This window comes from Dromaius novaehollandiae, chromosome 3 (genome assembly GCF_036370855.1).
Source record: "Dromaius novaehollandiae isolate bDroNov1 chromosome 3, bDroNov1.hap1, whole genome shotgun sequence".
NCBI classification, from domain to species: domain Eukaryota; kingdom Metazoa; phylum Chordata; class Aves; order Casuariiformes; family Dromaiidae; genus Dromaius; species Dromaius novaehollandiae.
This window is the reverse complement of record NC_088100.1, coordinates 22,483,044-22,505,962: the sequence shown is the minus strand read 5'-3', so window position 1 is coordinate 22,505,962 and position 22,919 is coordinate 22,483,044. Positions and strand designations below refer to the sequence as shown.

Genomic DNA, 22,919 nt, shown 5'->3' with positions numbered 1-22,919 from the left:
AGTACTGTTTGACTAACAGAGAACCTATAGCAGTAACAGCAACATCTACCTTGATTTGCTGGAGCATGTTTCTGGTTTATGACCTTTCTTCTGTAAGCACAAACCACACTACATTTTTTTGTTGTTTTTTTGTCCTTACTTTAAATATTAGTGGAATCTATTCTCCACTTGGGAGGGCTTTTAAATTTGCAAGTATTTTTCACATTTATAAGACAGAAAGACACCTTACTAACACATTTCATGCTATAAAGATCACTCCTTTCTGGTCTGCTTTGAGTCCGAGGAAATGCTGGATGTCAATAAATGTAGATTTATACTGATGTATAGCACAGCTTACAGTATCTGCAATGTAAAGGCAGACAATCAGAAATATTACCTGTCAGATTCACCTGTGAAAATCTTTCCCATAGGCCTACTTTTTGTCAAAGGCAGCCTCCTAACTAAAATTCTTGGTATGAAGGAGAGTTCTCTGCGGAGAATATACAGATATAATTCCACAGAGAATGTAATTAAAATAGGAGCCTAGAGCATGTTTTTTTTAAAGAAATGTCACCATGAAAGAGTGAGAATGAGAGTGCTGGATAAAAGAAGTTTTGAAAACACACTTGAAAAAGAAATGCATTTAATGTATTGCTTTTTTAAGAGCACATGGAGACAATATTTCCACAGCTATACTGATAACAGTGCCAAGTAACATTCTCCTAAGCAGGAGTGCAATTACCCCTGCTGTTAATTTTTTAGAACAGTCTCTAATATAGTTTTGGCCTAAATCATCAGAACTCTTCCAAATAATTTTCAGAAAGGGTCTGAGAGTTGTCCCAGGGTGGGGACCATTCCCAACAGGCAGCTTGCACGTGTTCATGCTGTTTTGGAGGGAGCAGAAACTATAGGCATCGGCTGATCTGTACCAGCTGGCTCCAATGCCAGAGAACGGTCCTGGACATGCTTAATTCACTAGTATAGAGACAGTCTGCATATATTGGATATGACAAGGTTAAATGTAACAATTTACAAAAGTACCTTGGTTACTGAGATATTTTCTATGTTGAGTTATATCCAATGTGTTGTTTCAGAAATAGCTAAGGAAGTGAAAAAAAAATGCACACTATAAAGGCATGAAGAATCAATCAACAAGCCATGGCTTTGAAGAGACTGCTAAACTCACCTAAGTAACACAGTAGGAACAAGCCTTCTCCCATGACCACCACCCCTTGAAATGAAGAAGACAAGCCACAGTGGAAAGTAATTTCATAAAACAAAAGGGAAAGGAGGGATTTTCAAGGAGCGATTTTCAGGAAGCACTTAACACTGGCTTAATTTCATCCCCATAAGGCAGCAGGACTTTTTCTCTGAATTGAAAAGTTGCTGGATCAAGCCCCAAGTAATGTCCAGAAGGAGATGTGAACCACCCAGGAGGTCTGTCACAGAGCTCAGGAGCAAATCCAGCTGTCTTGTGCTTTTCATGAGATTCATGCTTGAGCAGGCTGTTAAATACTGATTTTCCTAATCATCAGAGTGCAATTATTTCACAGGGAAAATGGAAGGCCAAATGCAAAAAAATATTTTTGAGAACTACAATTTTGCAGTTGATAGGAATACTTTATATCTCAAGACTGAAAAGTGCAAGACTGGTGCAAAACTTCCTTGGTTTATATTTAAACCAGCCATGGTATTTAGTGACATCTAGGGACTATCTCGGAGTATTACATATTCTGGAAACCACATATATCTCTATCAATCTCCAAACAGCAATCAGAGGTTTGAACTCTAAACCATTACTTCCAGCCGTGGTGGTAAATATTGCAGTCTTCAGATAGACATTTCCATCTTTACAGTGACTGAGAAATGCAATAGGTCACAGTCTGTGGGAATAAATAAATGCTGAGGCATTACTTTATATTTAAATGAAACCTGAGTTACTTAAACACTGAAATTTATGGCTAGAGTAGAAAATTTTTGCCGTAACTTTGTTTACACCATTTTTTTCTCCTGTGAAATTACATGCCATTCACCATTTATGGATTATTTTCAAAAAAGTGCCATGATAGTCTTAGGGCATTTTGACAAAGGTCACAGCAGAAATTTTTTTCATTGTATTGAACATAAAAGCAAATCACTTCTCATAAAACTCTGAACTTCTGTGACTGATGAATTATTTTCTTCTGAAGCTAAAACAGCTATTGGAGATTTTAGAACTGCATGGGTATGCTATGGGGTTAAAAATTCATAACCATAGGAATGCATTATAGGCAAATGTAGGTAGCCAATGTCACTATGAAAAATACCTTATATTTCAGTTCAAGAAACAAGAGTACTAAATTTAATGGTCTTGAGTAAGTTTTATTTTTCTTTGCATGGTAATTAATAATATTTATTTATTTTGTCATATGAATTAAATGTTATTAACTTAGAAATTATTGCTATATATATATACACTGATTTTCACAAAAGACTCATGCCAGATTGTAAGGATTAGTCAGCATTTAGTCTCTATTAAAGTTATACAATTAGGGATGCATGATAAGTTTTTTTAAAATAGTATTTTTAAGAGTAAAAAATCTGTTTCTTCAGACAAAATGCAGATCCATCACCTGCAGATTTAACCCCAGCACTGCCAGTGATTCTGCAACATGAATGTGAGGATATCATTTAACCACTTTCATCAAATGTTGCTCTTATTTACATTGAAGAAAGTAAATTGGAGCCAATTAAATGCAACTCAAGAGTAATATGACCACTGACTTTAAATTCAGCAGTTCTGTCAGCTACAAATGGGAACTCCAAGTGCGTGATCACTGGGTTAGCACCTGCAGTGGCCTTTGGCCGTTTTAGGCTTCAGCAGAGGGGCAGATGCCATAGCGTGAGTGGTTTAGCTCCCAGTGCATTTTCCAAATACGGGAGCAGCCCGGGAGGGATGCAGGCACGTGATGGCCCAGCCTTGGGTGGCTGTGCTTGCGGCCGAGCTCACCTGCCCACAAAGGCACAACCGGCAGGGGTGGTTTATTTACTAGCACCCTGTATTTCTGTTCTGCCTTACCGAGACTCTCGGATGATTGAGTTTTGTCTATGTATGATTATGTATTTTTGTTTCTATTCAGACAAAACCTGGCTTTTGTGTTTGCACTTCTTGTCTTTGGCCCATTTGAAGGGAACAAAGCAGATGCAACTCAAATGTGTGGCCTGCCTAAAGTCCTGTCATGCTCCAACCTCTCACAGACCACCGTCTAGGGACAATCCAACCTAGGATGCAGGCAGACTATACTTGGTCACATTTTAGATTATTTAAGTTATTAAATGATTAGATCTATGTGTGAGCATTACCAGTTAAGAAACAAGATTCTTTTTCATGCATTTCTGATTTGTGTGTATTCAATAACTGTAAGTGAATACATCAGGTTTTTCTTCACCAACATTTCTCCTCTTTTCATCCCACCTTGGAGAGTTGGGCAAGCTGCTTTTAAATCATATTACTCTTGGAGTCCCCTGCCAGACCTCTGAGAAAAGTATGTGGGTGGCTGAATCGCCATGAACCAGGGACCTTGCATTAATGTTTTCCTCCCGTTGGTATTTCTATGCATTAGTCACTTGGGACCTGAGTCCTGCGCTCTAGGAGTGCTGAGTTCCAGTTTAGGTCTGAATAATCTGCCGCCTTGTGCTGTACTGCAAGCTACTGCAGATGGCATTAAAGGTGTTATAATGGGAATTTCAGGGCACGAGGGAACTGAGAGAGGTATGCTCCTTACCCTGAGCCATAGGAGGTTACCCAGGGGTTCTCGGCTCTACTTGTCACAGGACTGTGGCAGCAGGGCATGGACAGCCGTGGTCATGGAGGCTGTTAATGCCTTCCATGAACATGCCATTTGCAGGAACCAACATGGGAACACGGTGCATTTTTTGTGTGGTTTGTCACAAACTAAAAGAACTTTTAAAAAGTACTAAAAACATCCCTCCTTTCCCTCCCCCTGCCCCCACCAAACTGCTTGGCATTTCAGAAATGAAGTTAAAAAGTAGACATCTTTGGTCAAACTGTTCTACACAAAAAATACTCTGGAATTTAGACCTCATGACAGGGCTCTTTTACAATCAGACTTAGCTTTGTAAGAAGCCAGTGGCATTTTAAATGCAAATGTGTTCCTGCTCAAAGGCAGGTCCTAAAGTCCATTGTGTGGGTAGGAACACCAAAATGGATTAAAGAGCAGAATGAGCCTCGGTGGCATCAGGGGACCTTGCACTCTCAGAGTAATTTTATTACTGGCACCTGCAACCCTGGTAATCACACAAGAGACTGTCTCTGCTGTTAAGTTTACCAGTTAAATAGAAGCAAATGCACAAAAGGACCTCGTAGACTAAGGTCTATAGTAGGTCATACTTAAGAGGTGATAGAACCCATATCTATCCCTTTTCCCAAATTTCATGAGGAGTTTCGGTCAGAGTTTCAATGGTCTTCAGTTCTCTCAGCTGTGAATAAGAGTCTCCTCCAGAACACGATTCAGGTGTTTAGTGGGAAGCCCTTCCTGTGGCTGCCCAGGGAGCTGAGGTGAGATGACGTCTAACTTTTGCATCTCAGTCTACAAGAGTGGCACAAATTTTGAACTACAGCTTTGGTGTGGCAATCTCAAGAGCTAGTTCTGCTACCAGTTCATTTTCAGTAAGAGGTTCTTTACTGGGGAGTGGTGGGGAACAATGGGTGTTCTTGTTTATTTGCTTTATTTTTAAATTAGACTTATTTTCTGAATGTCATCTGTAACATTGTGCTTCTGGGAGGGTTCTGTTTAATTCTTTGAGATTTTCAGGCCTGCTGAGGAACAGTTACTCTGGAAAGCATCTACTGCAGATTTCTGACCTTGCAGCCATCAGTAGGATTATGAGTGTACAGCTGATAAAATAATCATGTTCATTTTGAATACCATCTTGCACAGTTTCACGAGGATTCTCTACATCTCAGTCCACACCAGGCAGATCATAGTAATGCCACTGGCACACAGGTCCCTCTCGTAGATTGCTCATCTAAGCAACGTTTCCGCAGAAAGTATGAGCAGTTTAGCCCCGCTGCGTCTCCACGTGGCCCGGGGTGGCTCAGGAGATGTGCTCTTGTCTCAGACAGAGGGGGCCTGTCGGACGGAGACTGCAGCCTGCCGGCCACAGCTCTGCCCCAGTGCAGCTCCTGCATCTTCCAGACTAAAGCAGTTTGTGTTTGGTTGACCTTGAATGCAGAAACAGAGGGCATAAGCCTGCCTGTACCAACCCGTATGCTCTTGCCCTGTTATTTGGCAGTCGCCTGAGGTTCCAGTTCTCCCTTCTGCCATCTGCTTCAAATAGTCTTTCTCATGTTAATTACTAACCTACTTATTTGCTTATGAATAGGATAAATTATGTTCCTCCCTGGAGAAATTAAGCTCTCCCAGTCTGAGGTTCCTTCAGAGAGAAACCTATGCCCAAGTTCAACAGAAATAATTGCCTTTGTCCCAGAGTAACAACAAAGAGATAAGCAATCTTTGCAGCATGGCAGTTTAGTGAGTCTGTTGTGTCTTCCTAATGGCTGGATTACAGGCTTTGTGCTCCCAGGCTCTGGAATAGTTTCCATCTCACAGAGAATACAAATAATTGCTAAGAACAAACCATGCTATCACAGTTGTCATATATTTCTTGGTTGAGTTACCAGCAGTGATTTGTCTATTATCCATGGTTTATTGTTTTGGCACCTTTGGGAAACATACATGAAGCACAATGAATATAAATGATGTCGCATTTTGACAATATCTTAAGATGTATGGAGAAACTAAAGAGAAAACAGGACCATTTGTACATGGAAAAGATCAGAAAATTATTGATTCTAAAACACTCAGAATGGCCACAATCTGGCAAAACAGTCTGAACAGAAGTTTAACTTAACATCCATGGAGTAATGTCAGTAACTTGATGATAGTGAGGGATTTTTTAAGCAGCTCCATTGAAGTTAATGGGGGAAAAACCTTATTGATTTCAAAAGTCAGTTAGACCAGCAGAGAATGCTTTTGAAAAGTCCATCTGCAATTCATACTGTTTAGAGTACATTAACAGTCTCAAGGAAATCTTCTGCGTTTGGTCTTCGAGGAAAAATGATCGCCATCAGAACAGGGGGAAACAGCTAAAATGCAGGAGAGCCTGATGCCACCCATGAGTCTGTGTTCAGCCCAGAGACCCCAAAGCTATAAGGCCACTGCCGTTTTCACTGAAAAATATTTAATTTTCAGTCTTTCTTGTACAGACTATTTTCTCCAAGACCTACAATGTGCTTCTGATCATTAAGGTGATGCATAGACCATGAAAGCAAGTGATCTCATTCCTTATAAACTTTGTTCAACCTACTTGAGTCCCAGCCAAAGACTTCAGCTTCTAATCAGCAAGCAAATTGTGACATAAGTAGCTGCTTCTGTTGCCCTACCGCGATGAGGACAAGTTGGCTGTCCATTCTGCCCTTGGCTACCTGATAGGCTAGAGGTTCTGGTCTCATTATACCCAGCTCTGATGGGAGCACAAATCTGCGTTCTTAAAAAGACATATCTTATCCCGTAACAATCTGCACAGTGTTGCTTCAGTAAGATGGCACTTAGAATGCCAGATTAGTGCATTTTGATGAATTAAAGCTGTGATTCCAACTAAAAAATGCAATTAAGATAAAATGTGGATAGTTTGAAACAAATTAAATTGCTGTGGATTGGATTCATGCCTAGTTTGACTAAAGGTTAATTTTTAAAAATATACCAACTTTTCTACCTCCAAATTAATAATTACTTCAGGCTGACTGTGAACTTTTGTCAATCTGTATTTCAGAGGTAAGTCATTAAACCAAGATATTAATTGCATATATAGACATACTTCTTAATTTCTAAAATAGTGACAAATTAACTAGAATTCAGAAAAAGAAGCAAAATGAAGAGGGCTTGATTAGGAAATTCCTGCAAGAACTAAAAAAAAAAAAAAAGAAAAGTCTCAACTAGGTGATTATTACAGAAAAACATAATGAAAAATGACAAGTCCAAAAGTAAGCATTAATAGGCATGAAGGATTCTTATGCTAAAGCTCTAATAAAATATCTCTTCTTTTCTGTTCTTCTTCATAAGTACTGATGATCAACAATAATAAAAGTAACAACATGGATTTCCAGCTGAACATGCACAGAAGCACATGCATCTACTAAGTATGGTAGATCAAGTTCCAGGACAATAACTTGTCCAAAGGCTTTTACACTGCATGAAACCAACAGTTCAGAGACATAAAACCAATGTTCCTTTGAAAAGAGATGAAGATTAATTGTTTCATTTAACACACGATGCAACCAGATCTTTGAATGTAAGTGATAGAAGATGCAAGAGTTTTTGTTGCTTGTAAAGGACTGTCTTAAACATAAAACATCATCTTGTCTACTCAGATGCAGTTCTGTTTACAACTGAATTTCAGTATTTTTCTGACTTCCTGACTCATTGTGCAAAGATTCAGATTCCAAAAGGGACTGAGATTCTTACAATGTGAACAGGAATAACAACAACAGATCCCCTATATTTCAGTCCTAGTTCAACAGTTATGTCAAGAACAGCATACAGCTCTATGCATTAAAAAAAATCTAAACAGATGAATTTCAAATTAACAAGATTACCTGAAACCGAGAAAACAATCAGCAGCAATGAGCTACTCCTCCTATTATTTTATAATCTTTTTTCTTTTTTAAAAAAACAAAAGAGGTGTATTATAGAAACAAACATAGCCTGTCCAATTCTTATTCTGCTTTTTTTTTTAAGAGGTCCATTTTATATGTAGTATTAAAAATAATGAGGTCCTTGTGAAAAATGCAAAAAGACTCATGTGGCACTCTGCATATTCCTACACAGGTGAAACAAGCAAGCAGTGCTTGGGATAAATAACCCTTCTTTGGGTCTGAGGTAGAACAGGTGAACTTTAAGATAAAAAAGGTTAAGAACAGACTGAGAAAGGCTGAGAACAACTGCTGAGTTGTTCTGTTTTTTTAATTGTTTTAATGAATTAGTCAATTAGAAAGGGGCAGAGCAGAAGAGGATTTTAGAAGAGAAGTGTCAATATCAAAAGATATCAGCTATTCCTACAAATCTTGCCTTTCCTATATTTTTAGACTTTCAGGGCTGCAACAATACAAAAACTAAATGAGAAAAAGATATTCAGTGCTTTATCTTAAAGAGCGCAAACACAGATATTTTCATGTACAACCACCAACTTTTTTTCTTTTTGCCTAACATAGGCAAAATGAAATGTGGTTCCACCTCCATATTAGACTTCAGCCTTTGCAGTAGTTGCACCAAATTGTAGGAGCTTTCTGGCTTGTTTTGCAGCTTGATATGCACTTACAGAAATTTCCTCTCATGCACAACTTGCATGTTATTAATGTAAGTAACAGAACTAGGAAATTTGATTTAAGAGTCTGCTAGTCTTTGAAGACTGTTCTAGATTGCAGCTGCTAAATAAAGCTCAGCAAGATGCTTTAGGAGTGGCCCAGTGGGGAGAAACTACTTTTTACCTGGTGCTGAGCTTCTGAAAACATCTGTGCAGTTTAGATCAGACTGATAGCTCTGTCCACTGGCATCTTTTTGCACCATCTCCACTGAAGTCAATGGCAGACATTAATGTCTTGAATGGGCCCTTTGTTTGTAAGAAGTCTATCATAGTTGGCCCCTACATCTTAAACTGAGGTTATTTGATACTGCCAGGCATACATCTCCATGTATAAATTTATTAGGAAGAACAACTATTAGAGAAGATTCTTGAGTAATTGTTGTTTTATACTTGGTACTAACAAGATGCATTTAAACACATTTTTTAAAGGTAATCTAAATAAGTGTTACTACATACTAAAATATTCAGTCCATTTTTGAGAAATTCAGAGACTCCCCCCCTTTTTTTTTTAACATAGCTTGTATTGACCTTTATGTCCTCCATTTATCTACTAAATATATTACCATCCATCATTTGATGAGCTCTTTGCATAAACACTAATCTGAAAATACTCAACAGACAGTTATTAACATCTGTATTATTATACTTGCTTTCTGATTCAGTGATACCTATCTTCAAAGATGAAATTATGGAGATATGCCTGTTTTGCAGTCACTGATGAGCTGGAGTTTAGACAGACATTGCACAAGTAGAATGTGCATGAGCTAGCAGAAATGTGACCACCCATCTGGGCTACAAATCCCTTCAGAGAGACTGGGTCCATGCTTGACCCCAGGCTACCAGAGCTTATCATGTGCTAATTTGCCCAGGGACTTCACGAGCCACAGCTTGCATTAGCACCAGCTGGTGCAGCTCACCTGATGCTGCAGCAGCTGTACAGCTCTGCAATCCTCATCAAGCCTTGGACATATATGCCAGCTGCACAGGTACATCTACCCAAGTTGCATTCCTAATACCCAGTCATGTTTACACTCTACCTTACTCCTGTCTCCCTAGTCTTTTGTCACAGGTGCAATATTGCACCATTTCCAGCCATTCACCCCCTTTTTTTCTTCATTCAGCCCACTCTAGCCATCAGGAACATGGAGAAAAGAAAACAGGCAGCATTAGGCTGCCTTTGCCAGGTGCTGTCAGCACCTTCAGCATCTCACTGTTTCACCAAAGCATTGCAAAGAGGATGCAGGTGGAGCAAAGATCTGGCCTTATGCATTTTGTCTTTTCTTAGAGAACACAATATTTACAGTAATCAAAAAACAAGACAATCCCATAGATTCTCTGATTGATTTAGGAGAAAAACATATTTGTAGTCCATTTCATCAACCATTTTAGCTGTAATAGCTACACAGCTATTCACTGAACTCCACACTGTCTGTGCATCCCATAGAAACTGCATGCTTACTTGAATGACCAAATTTCTCTGTTTTTCCCTTTAAACAGCATTAGAGATCTATGCTAAATTTGAGATAAATGGATAACAAGCTGCAAAAGACAATTACAGATTTTTCTCTTCTTCCCTTATATTTTAACAAAAAGAGTTTCTCGGAAGGGAAAAAACCAAACATACATAGCATGAGACTGGGTAGGCTACACTGATCTGACACCAACACTGTGTGCTTTTTTAAATCTTATCATAAGATGCAAATATTGCAAATGCCATATTTTTTGAGTAGTTGAAGCCTTTTATTTTCACTAAGAAAATTTCCTTCTTTTATGGAAGTCTTTCTCACACCTTTATTTTCATTAAACTGTGGTCTCAATTCATTCTCCTTAGTTTAACCATCAACCGAATAAAGAACCTAATGGCTTGAAGATGCTGTGAAGCTGAAGACCTGCCCTCTAGAGATGTCAACTTCGCTGTGCAGCTGTGGAGGGAATGCGAATGCTCAGGTAGGATGGCTCTGGCCCAAATGTTTTAGTGTTGGAGTTATAGGGAGATGGATGGGGGAGAGGCTGGATTTTTTTTTCCTCTTCTACAATGAAGCTTTTCCTTTGAGACCATTGATTGAGTCTGCAGTTGAGAGCAGACAGTGTTTTCCTTCCATGGGCATTTAGGGTGATAGATTTCATGTGGGCAGGTAGAGAGCAACTGATCCACAATTATTTGTTTTCCTTCACTAACTTTTTAAAACTTGGATTCCCAATCCCTGATGGAAAGCAACAGGGAATGGGGAGGAAGGGAGGAAATTTAAGTTGAAAGGACTTTCTAAAAACTTTCAATGCTTATTGTAACTTGACTTTCTTCAGATTAAATAAAAAGAGCTAGTAACTCTACAATCTGCAGGTAAATGTGTTTGCACACCACCCTGCAAACTGAATCAGATTACAAAAATTGATGTTCACGTAAGTAAACATTTTCCAAGCCCAGCACCATCAGCAGCTGCTGCCTGCCTTGGCTTGCTGAGCTGGAGGGGATATCCATAGGAGGGACTTCGAGAGAAGTTCCCTGTGGCTGCGGAACAGCAATAAAAGAACTTTACAGCCTGAAATGTAACTCTGGTGCCTTAGCCCTCTGAAAGGAGGCAACAACGTGGACTTGCCTTTCTCTGTGATTGGCGTTTCCCCAAATGCACAAAAGTGCTCTGAGAACAGAAATGCAAGGGAGCCTTGCCATGGTTTGTCTCCGGGATGGAAGATTTGGGTCTCCTTGCCTGGAACTTCACATTCAGGTTGAGCGTAACTGTTGCCTGTGCTGCCTTGAGCACCCCTTGTGCTCATGAGCTGTTGGTGAAGCATCACCAGAAACACGTGTGACACAGAGGCCCTCCTGCAGGTTTCTGATGCCTTAGCCCTTCTCTATTTCTGCTGTTTCAGTATACTCCCCATTTCTGCAATGCACTTGGTTTACCTTTCTTGTCCTCAGTGAGGGGGGCAGGATGGAAGAACTCAGTATGCAGCTAAATGTCTGAAACAGCTATGCTTTAAGCTGAGGTCTTCTGAGTTAGAACAAAGTAAACAAACCAGCGGAGACTAGTAATATCTCCTTTATGTGTTGTTTATTTATTTACTGCATTCCAGTGGTGTAGTTTACACAGCATCAAATCTACTTTTGTCAAATGCAGGAAGAAAAGAAAGCCATGCTCTTCTGAACAGAGAGTCTAGAAGCCAAGTTTCTGTCCAGAACAGATCTGAAGGGCTGATCTACAGACATCCAGAAAAACAAGTTTATAAAGGAAAGGCAGAGTGTCTCCATGGCACACACACAACTGGGGATTGTTACATTGGATTAAAAAGAAAAGAAACCCAAACAAACCAACCAACCAAACAAAAACTCTTATTATTAACCTTTGTTAATAGTGATAATGAGTTTTTAATGTGTTATCTTTGAAGTGGTTCTTTTATTTATATGAAAAAGAGTGAGGGAGACCTCACTATCTTACTAGTTATCAAGCTTACTCAACTAAAAAATATTTTCATAAAACTTGTGCTGGGGTTCACATATCCTTACAAGTGTAAATATCTTTTCTTTGAAAAGTGTAGTCTTTGGGTAGCAATCTCATATAATTCAATGAGATGAAGTAAGTCAATATAAATTCAGAATTTTATCTTCCCTTTTCTTCTACTCCTAAAATGAAGTAACTCATCAGTTTTCAATGGTAAAATTGTGTAGAAAATGGGGAGAGATGATTTACAAATATGAACATTATCATATACAAGATGGCAGACAGTCTTAAATAGTTTACCACAGTTAAGTCTGGGGGATCAGATGATCCCACAACACTGAAAAAAATGGAACATGTAGTTGCAAGTCTAGTAGAAACTGTTATAAATACATCCATCACACTGACTGTGGTAGCTTTTGACTAGAGAATAATAAACTTAGTACCTATATTTAATGAAAGAAAAACATGAAGCTGGCATCTACAGACCCATTAGTCAGTATTTATGATTTTAGAATAATTTGAAAAAAAAAAAAAAAAAAAAGAAGAGGTGGAAGAAATTCAACAAGAGTTACCAAATACGGATTATGTCAGGCTTTCTGGTAGCTTTCTTGATAAGTTATTCCTGAGTAAGTGTGATGAACCAGACCAATCTATCTGGACTCTGTTAAAGCACCTCATATAACCTTTGATAATTTTCTACATGGGAATTTAATTAAGATGGAAAGAATGAGGAAGATGGAAAGTGATGATCGGGAAAGAATTACCTAGTAAGGAGACAGAGATTAGTCATGAGATGGGTCTGATTTAATATCTCGATTAATGATCTTGGCACACAAAATGGGTACTTATAAACTTTGCTAAAAAAACAGAAAGTTGAGAAGCACTATAACCACAGAGGAGGATCAAGATCTGAGTGATCTTGAGGCCTGAATTTACAGAAAACATGTGAAAGAATTGCACAGCGTGGAAGTTAGTTATAGCTCTAGGGGACTACGGATTAGTTTCAGAGGTAATGTCTTTTAAAGATTAAGCAGTGAAAGATCCCCAGGGTTTTGACTACCAAGTAAAAACTTAAGTTAAAAAGTCTGAAGATACATTTTCTTTCTCGTCAAATTGTACTAAAAAATGTGGTTTTGCTACATAAGCCTGGGTTCCATGATGTGTTTACCTGCTATTCCACTTTCCTTTTCCAGCAGTGTATTTTTCTGTTCCTCAGCTTCTGAGTGCTTCGAAGCTATTCTCATGAAAATGAATGGAATGACTTGTGTTTCAAAATAGAAGTAAATATGAGTGACCTGATCACTGAATTTTCCTTTTCCTTTTGGCAGGAGTCTACAGCAGGCAGAAGAGAGGGAACTTTTTAAGAGGTAAGGCAGAAGTTTAGTAAAAAAGGTGGCTCCTATGCAGGGTTTCATATAGCTCAACAAGGCCACACATTTTCACTGATGTACTAAAAAAACCCTCAACATATTTCAGTAAGAAAGGTACTGAAGGATAATGTAGCCAATGGACACTGCTGCATACATTCAGTTTATAGCGGTCTTAAACTGCAGCTTGTGCAGAGTGAAGCGGGAGAGAAATGTTCTTGCCATATCTTTCAGGTCTGATGGATAACACAGTTCCTGGACCTTGTCTGTGGGAAAACTCGTTATTGAGCATACCCACAGGCAGTCAGGAGGATTACACTAATCAGTGCAGGTGCATGGGATGGGGTCAGAGTAGCTTATTGAAGAGCATGCTCAGGCAGAATCAAGGGAGGTTTTTTTTTCTTCTGGTGGGGATTTTTTCAACGGCAACCTGCCAAGCATTTCAGCAGCTAATTATGCCAGGAGTTTATTTTTTTAAAGTGTTTATAAGTGATCCAAAAAGAGGGAGGTTTGATTCTTCCACTTGACATGTGTCAAATATAATTGGAATGATCACACACTGGTCAATCTGTGAACAAATTGGATTTGCAATTTTGGCAATCACCCGGCTTTTGAAAGGCTCTCTGGAAATCAAGCAGGTTTTTTTCATGCAATGTTGACAGTTTGTGCACAGAAAAAGAACAGAAAAATAAGCCATTTCTTTCTAGATAAATAAAATCTAGGATGAAGTCTTATTCTTTTGAAGTTGATGGCAAAATTCCCATTGGCCATGATTTCACCCCAAATCTTTCAGCAGTGCTGAACACCTAGTAGTTCCCATAGAATCCCGCTGGACCTGGGGAAAAAACTGCTGTGAAAAGCAATTTGATAAAATCTCTTTGTTTTCTCCTTGCAGACATTCCCAACTGTGAACACTGTGTATGATCAAGCTGACATTGTTCAATCTGTTAATAAACTTCATTTACAGAAAGTAAGAGTGAGGCTAGTCAGTACTTTCTTTAGGCTGATACCATGATGGCAGTGGAAATACTTAAAAGGACTTAAAACAAAGGCTGGGGACTTTTTCTATCCTGTCTTCAATAGTATCTTCTTGTCCATCCAGTCCCTTAATTTTATCAGCATGTCATTCTGATAGGCTGGCTCACAGTCACTTGTTTTTGTTTGTTTCTTTGCTCATACTCCTTAAACATTCCTCTGAATTGTTTTTATCCTTCCTGTTTTCATAATTTGTGGGGTTTATTTTTTATTTTTAAGGACCTAGAAAGCGGAATAGGAAATAAGTAATGATACCTTGTTCTAAATTTTTCTATTTCTTCTGTTCTATTTTCTTCTAAATTTTTCTCCTATTTTATTATTTTCCTCATATTTTAATTACAGCTGAAAAAATTGCAAGACCAGAAAATTCTACTTTTTTAATTTTAAAACTACTTCATTTAGGCCTTAGTTTATCAAAACACTTAAGTGCCTATAGAATTTAAGCATTTGCTAGAGTCCAGTGTGACTTAAGCACACATTAAATATACTTCCAGAAAGAAATGGAATTTGTCTGTGTATCTTTGACCTACACAGAATCAGAGTGAGTTTTTAAAACTGACAGTGCTGCTATGCAGCACCCCTCACTTTAGGTTCTCCTAGTCTCAGTGGGAATAGTCTCTTTGAATTCAATGACACATCTCTTTAATAACTGCTCTGTGTGTCAGATATTTGTTAGGACTCAGGACAAAATCCAAAGTTCGAGAAAGGCCATAAATTAAAGGCCATTTAAAAACCTGGGAAAAAAACAGCCATCTCTGCTCTCAGTGAACTTTTCTCACTAATACATATCTGACTTTGTGACAAAGAGCAAAAACTCAACATTTTACTAGCCTTTCTAAAAAATGTCATTTATAAATGGTAGGTTAAAAACTAAAGAAAAATTACAAGTGTTTGTTCAAAGAAAATAAAATAAATCCCAAACCAAATATCCTATTGTAAATACAATACATGAATATACAATCATGAAGATGTGAGATTCCTCTCTAATTTAGACTTTCAATTTCAATGATTTAAAGTTTTTGTCAATGTAACACTGAATAAAAATGCTTTCAGAAGAGTTTATTAACTCAACTGGGTAAAAAGAAACTCCATTTATCAAAAGACAAGTTAGCTATTGCTCTGCTGGCTGCCACTGAGTGATCATAAAATTTAGACTGTCTGATAACAGAAATCCCACTGAAATGAACTGAGCCATCAGGATTCTGCATTTTGGACTGGCAGCCAAACTATACACAAAATTTGCTTCTCTTATGAAGACTTTATCCTTTCTGTCTATTATTTCCCTGGTAAATTTTATTCCATTATTTGAAGAACATATACGCAGTTAATGAGCTGGAGAAGTTCAGAATTTAGAAACATGTTGCTACAGTAACCTCACCATTTTGACATCATACAAATCTACCAGAAGAACTACCAAGTCATGTGAATAAATGAATTATCTCAATTTTCAGTAATTATGCAAAATGTGAACATACAAGCAGAATTAGTTATCTAGGTATATACCCTGTAACCATAGTAGTCTCTTGCTCCAGAATTATATAAGAAGTAACAATAACAGATTCTTTCTCTCCAGTCCAAAAGAAATTTTTTGATAGGCTTAACAGGGTATTTTCCATTGATTCTCCAAGGAAGCAAGTGGCTGTATCAGAAGTGACAGAAAAAGAATTCAGGAAAGTGAATGTGAAGAAATCATTTTTTTATTTAGTTCTGATGGGCTTTTGAAATCACACACATCAGGGACAGACACACGAAGGTCACAAAGATAACTGCTTCATCGAGATCTGTGTGTCCCACTGCTAACACATTTGTTCACAGCTGAATGCTTTCCACTTACTGCTCATTCCATTATAGCTGGTAGCATTACTCTAAACAGTGCTTAGGACAGCTATTAATAACCTATAGAAGGGAAAGTTTTGCTATCAAAAATTACAAACATCTTACCTAAGACATCATTTGTCTTGAGGAGGCTTCCAAGTTTTAACCATGTTTCTGACTTCACGGAACACTGCTCAGATTTCTATATACTTTTGCTTTATGGGAAGGGGATGTTTGATGTCATTGGGACCTTTATAGATCAACAAATTTATCTCCATTGTATCATCAGTTTATGGGAGAAAAAGGACCATTCAGTTCTCCTTTTAGCGTCTTCCTCCTAGGGCTGGAAAACAAATCCCAAAATGAAATGAGGCTTGTACACCATCTGCAAACATTGGGATATATTCATTTGTACTGCAAATCTGATACAATCCTTTTTCTCTCTGCCTCTTCTTCAGCTTCTTCCCAAGTTCCTGTCATCCCTTCCTATCTTCCCCCAGCTTCTTATTATCTCACAAATTCCAGTGTTGCCTTACAGTGACACAGCAGCTGTTCCTTACCAAAGCAGGTAAGACCATGTTAGCTGGTTAGAGACACATTTATCTTCTCCACACATCTGGAATCACAGGATCTGCTTCCAGTAGTACCATATTGTGTTCCCCATGCTATTTTTATCCCTTGCTCCATTCCCTTTGTCCCACATAACTTTGTTTTTGACTCTTCCTGCTCATGCGCATGAGAAAACACCTGTTCTAGGCAGTAGTGTCTCATGTCTCACAAAGCCTTATCAAGAAGCCTTGATCACTTTCTCACGTTGTCCAAATGCTAATAACTTAATTTAGAACATTTAAAGTATTAGGGAAAAAAAAAAGCTAAAAAACAAAAGATAAGAGGATGGTAAACATGGGTATAGTCTATACTCTTGAGCTAATATAGAGTCCACTGCTGTTCTTGCTGACATTGATGATATCTTTTCATCTGTGATTTGCCTGGGGCTGTGGCTGCTCTAACTCCATAGATGTTGACACTTTAGCCTATAACTCTGTAAATTAGATGCCATTTACTTTACCCCCAAACTCTTCAAATACGTTCAGTGATGCAGTTCATTCGCTAAAAGAATGTCCTTAGACATTGAATATAAAGCTCTCTAAAATTAGTAAAAAGATTCTAACAATTTCAAGAGCAAATGGATCAAACCCTACTAGCATATGAGCTATTCTAACCTAACTTACACTTTTTTTTCCCCCAGGGTATTTCTGCACTTAATAAAGGATTTATAAAGACTACATTGGAAAAGTACCAAAAAGAAAGGAGTCTTTTCTTCCTTGCATTCCTTCTGCAATGAGAACTTTGTATTCCAGATTCAGCGTTCTTGTGATACAAGTACTTTCTACAGTTAGATGTTTCAAGTTAGATCTCTCTCTCAAAGATAGGATGCTTTCATGTAATATCTGTATATCCTAGGAATTGTTCCCACCAGCAAACAGACAGAACCCAAACTTGGCAAACCATTAGGTGCACTTACTTGGCTTGGTCTTCTGTTGGGCTTGGACCCTATTAAGAACAAAACTATGGCCACTTTTAGAGTCTCTAAGACAGACCTATATCCGTGGCTTCTGTTGGCTTTAGCATAAGCCAGGCAGGTGCTCAGGCAATTGGTGACTTTCTAAATAAAATCAGTATGTACATGACAGAATCTTTCATAGAGTTCAGATTGTTGCAAAGAAGAGTTATTAACCTCGCTGTTCTTTCCCCGTTCATGTTCCCACAGTTCTGATGCTTATTTTAAACTTTTTTCCTTTCCCACGTTCTTGCTCTTTTTGATAACATACATATAATTATGAAAATATAAAGGGGCCAAAGGGTTGCTATTGGAGTGATGGATGCTTAGTACAGCTGGGGTTTACCCGAGATGGCAAGTCTTCACTAAGATACAGCTTTGATTACTTTGTGGGTGTGTAATAATACTATGACTTTGCTACTTTGAAATTAAGATCCTTGAAAAAATATGGATATTCCAAATGTTGATATAATTGCTGTAGAGTTTTTCATTGCTCTGGTATTTGGAGTACTCTACACTGTTTAATTTGGGCCATTAACATTCCAAATGAAAGTAGCAAGAACTCCACCATAAGTTTATCTTTCTTTGACTAATCTTAACATGCACCCAAGTCACTATCTAACTTTCCAAGAATCACATGGTACGATTATATTTCACAAGCAGGGATATATCCACCCTGTCTGATTTAGACATTTTACTTACTCTGTCTAAGTGGCCCCCCTGGAAGCACTTACCTCTCTCCAGTGACTATATAGGGAGTTCAGTCTTCCAAATTTTCTCTTCTGAATCAGAGCAAAATTAGATCTTACAGCAGACTAAAGCAAATGATGCCAATGTCTCCAACAGTGTCAAATTAGAGTCTTGATCCTTCAAGCCATATTCATGCAAGTAAATCAATGGTACTGCATGTGGAGTGGAAGAGAAGCTATGTTATTAAAGGTCACAGGATCAGGACTTCGGAATACTGATGGCTTTTACTCCGCTCAGCCTTAACATACTCATGCTTAGTCCCCTCCCTCTTTTGCTGTATTTTAGCCAATTTCTAAGTAATATTCCCAGCACAATATAATCCTGAACTTCAAAGCAAGCTCTTGTGTTTCTTACAGATGTGGTAAAAGCACAGTTATGAAAATAAACATCAGCTAATAACATAATAATGATGCAAAGAGCAAGATTCAATATAATCTAATCAAAGTGGTTCAGTCCAGCATTACCTCTTTATCAAATACTACATATACATACACACAGACACAAAGGAACTAATGAAAAAATCTACCCTCAGCTTATCCAGTCTCCCCTTTATCATATACTTATGAGTAAAACCTTTTGTTGTTAATTTAATAAATGCAATGAATATTTATAAAAGATAGCAAAGAACATGATTTAAAAAAATCTTTCTCTGCAACTGCAATTTCAGCTGACTTCAGTGTATTTTCCTTTAACACTCAGATCTGACACATCTGAATAGTGGTGCAGAGGGGAAAGTATGCCTTGCATTGACTATAGGCAATTACTTGACTGTTGCACTGTCAGAGAAAGAAAAATGATGCCAGGTAAACAGAAAAGGAAGGAAAGAACATATTTAAACCTTTCTCTCTCTCTGATGCACACACTCTACTGTAGGGATTTTGATCCTTTTTTATTTAAAAGTAGTTATGTTTCTTCGCTCCTAAGGTCCCTGAAAGCATAAACAAAAATCTTACAGCATTATGTATGAAAATTACTGAAAGACTATAGAATGACAAAACCACTTCAAAGATGGGAAGCTATACTTTAAAATGCTGTTGAACTAGGAACTGCAGAAGAAAAGTCTCAGGGACCTGGAATAAGTGAAATAAACTTGAAGTAATTTTTCCCCATTTTTGTAGAAATTATCCTTCTACCTTTTTTCTACATTTTTGAAAAAAACTTGTAAACCTAAATGCTTCCCATTTCAGAGTTTAAAAAATGGGCAATTCTTGTGAAAGGGAGTATTTTGTTAAAAATTCTATTCTGCTGAAAAATGACTTTTGTCAAAAAGAAAAAACACAGCTCTGACTCAAAATAGCTAAAAAAACCCCCAGTACTATGTTACCAGGAAAGAACATATCCCATATGAGGACCCAGATACTGGAACACTGGCTTTCATACGTTTTTCAGTATTTATGGAGGGATAGGCCCTGCCAGCATCGTTTCAGCTAGTTAGGTCTGCATATGGTATGTGTACAGCTATAAATCTGGGGTGGAGCTCAGGTGAAAATGTAGTGGAAGGAAAAGGATCTGTGGATGGTTAGTATAAGTGTTTATAGCATGTTAAATTTATAATTGTATAGCCTTTAACCTGAAGAAACCAAAATTCATGAGCTGGAAAAAGTAAATGTGAATAAACATTAACTAACACATTCATCTTTCCCACATAAATAACAGAAATTCACAGCAATTTCACTAAGGTATGTTCAAGTGCTTCGCAAAGCAGAGATACCATTGCAGTTCTTGGGTGCAACACTTAAAGTTGTCTTCTTCCCATTCAAGGTCTTGCAATAGATTCTTCTCAACCTTTTTTTAAGGCTGCCATCATTTGAGTGGTACCTGGGCAGGTTTAATCTCTCTTCAGTACAGGCTGCTTGTTTTGTACCTTATGAAACCTGTATGGGAAAAAGGCACTTACAGATTTCTTATACTCCAGCTTCTACTGACCTCATTTACTGAACTAAAGATCTGTTTAAAACACAGTGTCATTGTGATTAAAGCTAAGTTCAACACAAAAGAAAAAATATGCAATAATATCGTGTGCTATTTTAGGCATTCCTAATTCATCGATCTCATTAGGAGCTGGCCATCAGATGCCTTTTGGCAGCAGAAAGTAGTGGGATATCCACAATATTATTTTACACAATTATGCAAATTGAAAGGTTTGCAGTGAGAAAAATGCAACAGTGATAAAGACAAGAAGTGAAGACATCCTGGGATAGACAAGTTAAGGGAATTAATTACAAGTGCTAGGCTTAAATGGGAAGATGTTGTTGCAGGGTGCCAGCCATGTCACACAGCTGTTTTTCCAAGACAGGAGTGCAAGTGTCAAAGGATCATATAAAACCCCTGAGGAAAAGAAGAAGTAGTGAATCCTTAGCAGCTGCTTCAGAGGAAATGGGGAGTACAATGAAAGAGGCCGGAAAAAGAAACAGAAAAAGGGCAGCTAGGTAATCTGACAAGCACAAAGAGAACGTTACAAAGAATTTACAGAACATACAAGCAAAGAATAAAGATTTAGGTAAGATAGAGGCATAACGACTTCTTGAGTGTTTACCCCTTTCCTGCATTTGCAATGTACCTCCAAAAGAGTAAGTTATACATTGTGTTTGAAGAATTTTGCATCACTGGTCACAAGTTCTTAGATAAAAGCTTATTTATTTATTTATTTATTTTAGTGTGAAATACAGCTTATCTTCTCTTGTTATCTCATCTGGAAACAGAAAAGTGCAACCATGAGATACATCTTAAGATTAAAAGAACTGTGGTCGTATTACCGCTTACCAGAGGATAGGAGAGCAAGCTCACCTTGGAGCCCTGATAATTTTAAAATGCTTTCCACTACTTTTATTTATCACATTAGAATGTACATTGTTTCCTTAGACTTTCAGTCATACTGCACAGAAAGAATTCCATTTTCCTTTTTCATTCTAAAAATTACTAGGGGACATACTACATATTCAGGAACCAAGGTACCAGGAGGGATTAACCACATTCTTAATATTTTCAGTTGATAAGACTCTACCTACATTTCACTGTACTGTGTAAGCAAGTATAAATACAGGTTGAAAAGGATTACTCTACCATGGAAAGCAAAATCTCTATTCAGTTCTTTAGGTACAAAGAAAATAGCTGTGTAGGAAGAACACATTTCTGTGGTTCGCTAAAGTGTAAAACTCACATGTCTTTGAGCAATGCACATGAAAACTGCAGAAAGAAGGTATACACACCTGAAGATCCATTTCCAGGAGGAAATTTGAAAGAAGTCTTGAGGAGAACCTGAGAAATTTGTTTTCTTCCAGGAAATCAATTGAAAAAGTAGTGTCCAGAAATTATTGGAAATACACTTTGATGTGTTCCATTGTCCAAAAACCTATCCTGTTTCCACTGAAGCCAATGCAGTGCTTCTGCACATTGCAGTGGATAAAGGATCAAAATGTGACTATTGATACAGAAAGTAGTGCTACATAATTCATTTTATGCTTAGGAACATCAGATCAGATTTGTAAAGATGTTATAGTTGCTTAGCTGTCATTGAACTAAATATAGAGAGGCACTGTAATAATACTCCTTTGAAAGATCTGAATCAGATTAGAGGTCTTAAATCCTGAAGCCATTCTATAAATCCCTATGACCAATACCTCAGATCACTTAAACTGATCACGTTCCTATTTTTAATTCAAGCAGCAGCCTCAAAAATACAGCGATTTTTTCATCCAAGATTATGTGTTCATTACCTGTATGTTCTTCATTTAGCCTTTGCTACCTGCAGAAAACTTTGAAAAACAAATGCAGTGAATCTATTGAAGCTATGTGTTTATTTAGACATGTCAGGATTTTAAGGCTTATTATTCTGCTAATTCTACCAAACTTATACCTACCTTCTAGTCTATGTTGTTAGATAGAAAACCATCTATTCTGGTTTCTGCAGCAGCTTGCAAAATACTTTCATTAAAATCCAGAAAGGAACTCTCCATCTATTATGGAGCTGCATGACTTTCTTTAAAAACAACAGCCTAGGCTTTACTAGGGAAGAATAACTTTTTATCTTTGTGACAGAAATCCTGGTTGACAGCCCTGTTTACACTACAGAAAATAATGACTGCTGACAGTCCAAAGGACCACCCAGTGGGTTATTTACATTTCAAACATTTGAAATCAACTCTGTTTAGATAATGTTTCAGTTCTGCATCTGGCTTGCCTGCACATGTTGCTTGTATACTGTTTTAAAATAAGTACGTCTTATTGGAACTGTAATCAGTAATGTCCAAGTTTCATACTGTCAGCTAGTATCTATTAATGTGAAACTGCTGAGTTTCATGTTAAATATTTTGTTCATTTGGATTTTGGAGCCCAGTTGTTAATAGAAAATCTTATGTTTAAAAAAATGGCATTTTTAAAATGTAAGTAAGTGAATAACATTTAGGTTTTTTATTCTAACATCACCCTCAGGAGAGGTATATGACTGTATTTTCTTCATATTATACTATGTAAAAGAAAGATATTCCAGGCTACCTGAATTCCTCAGGTTTGGAATGTACACTGCAACTACACTTCAAAAATTTTAAG

At 37.6% G+C, this 22,919-nt stretch overlaps 1 long non-coding RNA gene across 1 annotated transcript; it reads right to left on the bottom strand.

Annotated features, from left to right (window-relative positions):
• Nucleotides 1-15,932: 15,932 nt before the first annotated feature.
• LOC135328008 (uncharacterized) lies at nt 15,933-20,267 on the bottom strand. Its single transcript, XR_010388730.1, has 3 exons — nt 20,083-20,267; nt 18,356-18,523; nt 15,933-16,403 (listed from the first exon to the last, which is right to left on the bottom strand). It is a non-coding gene; the product is annotated as an uncharacterized LOC135328008 (long non-coding RNA).
• Nucleotides 20,268-22,919: the final 2,652 nt, after the last annotated feature.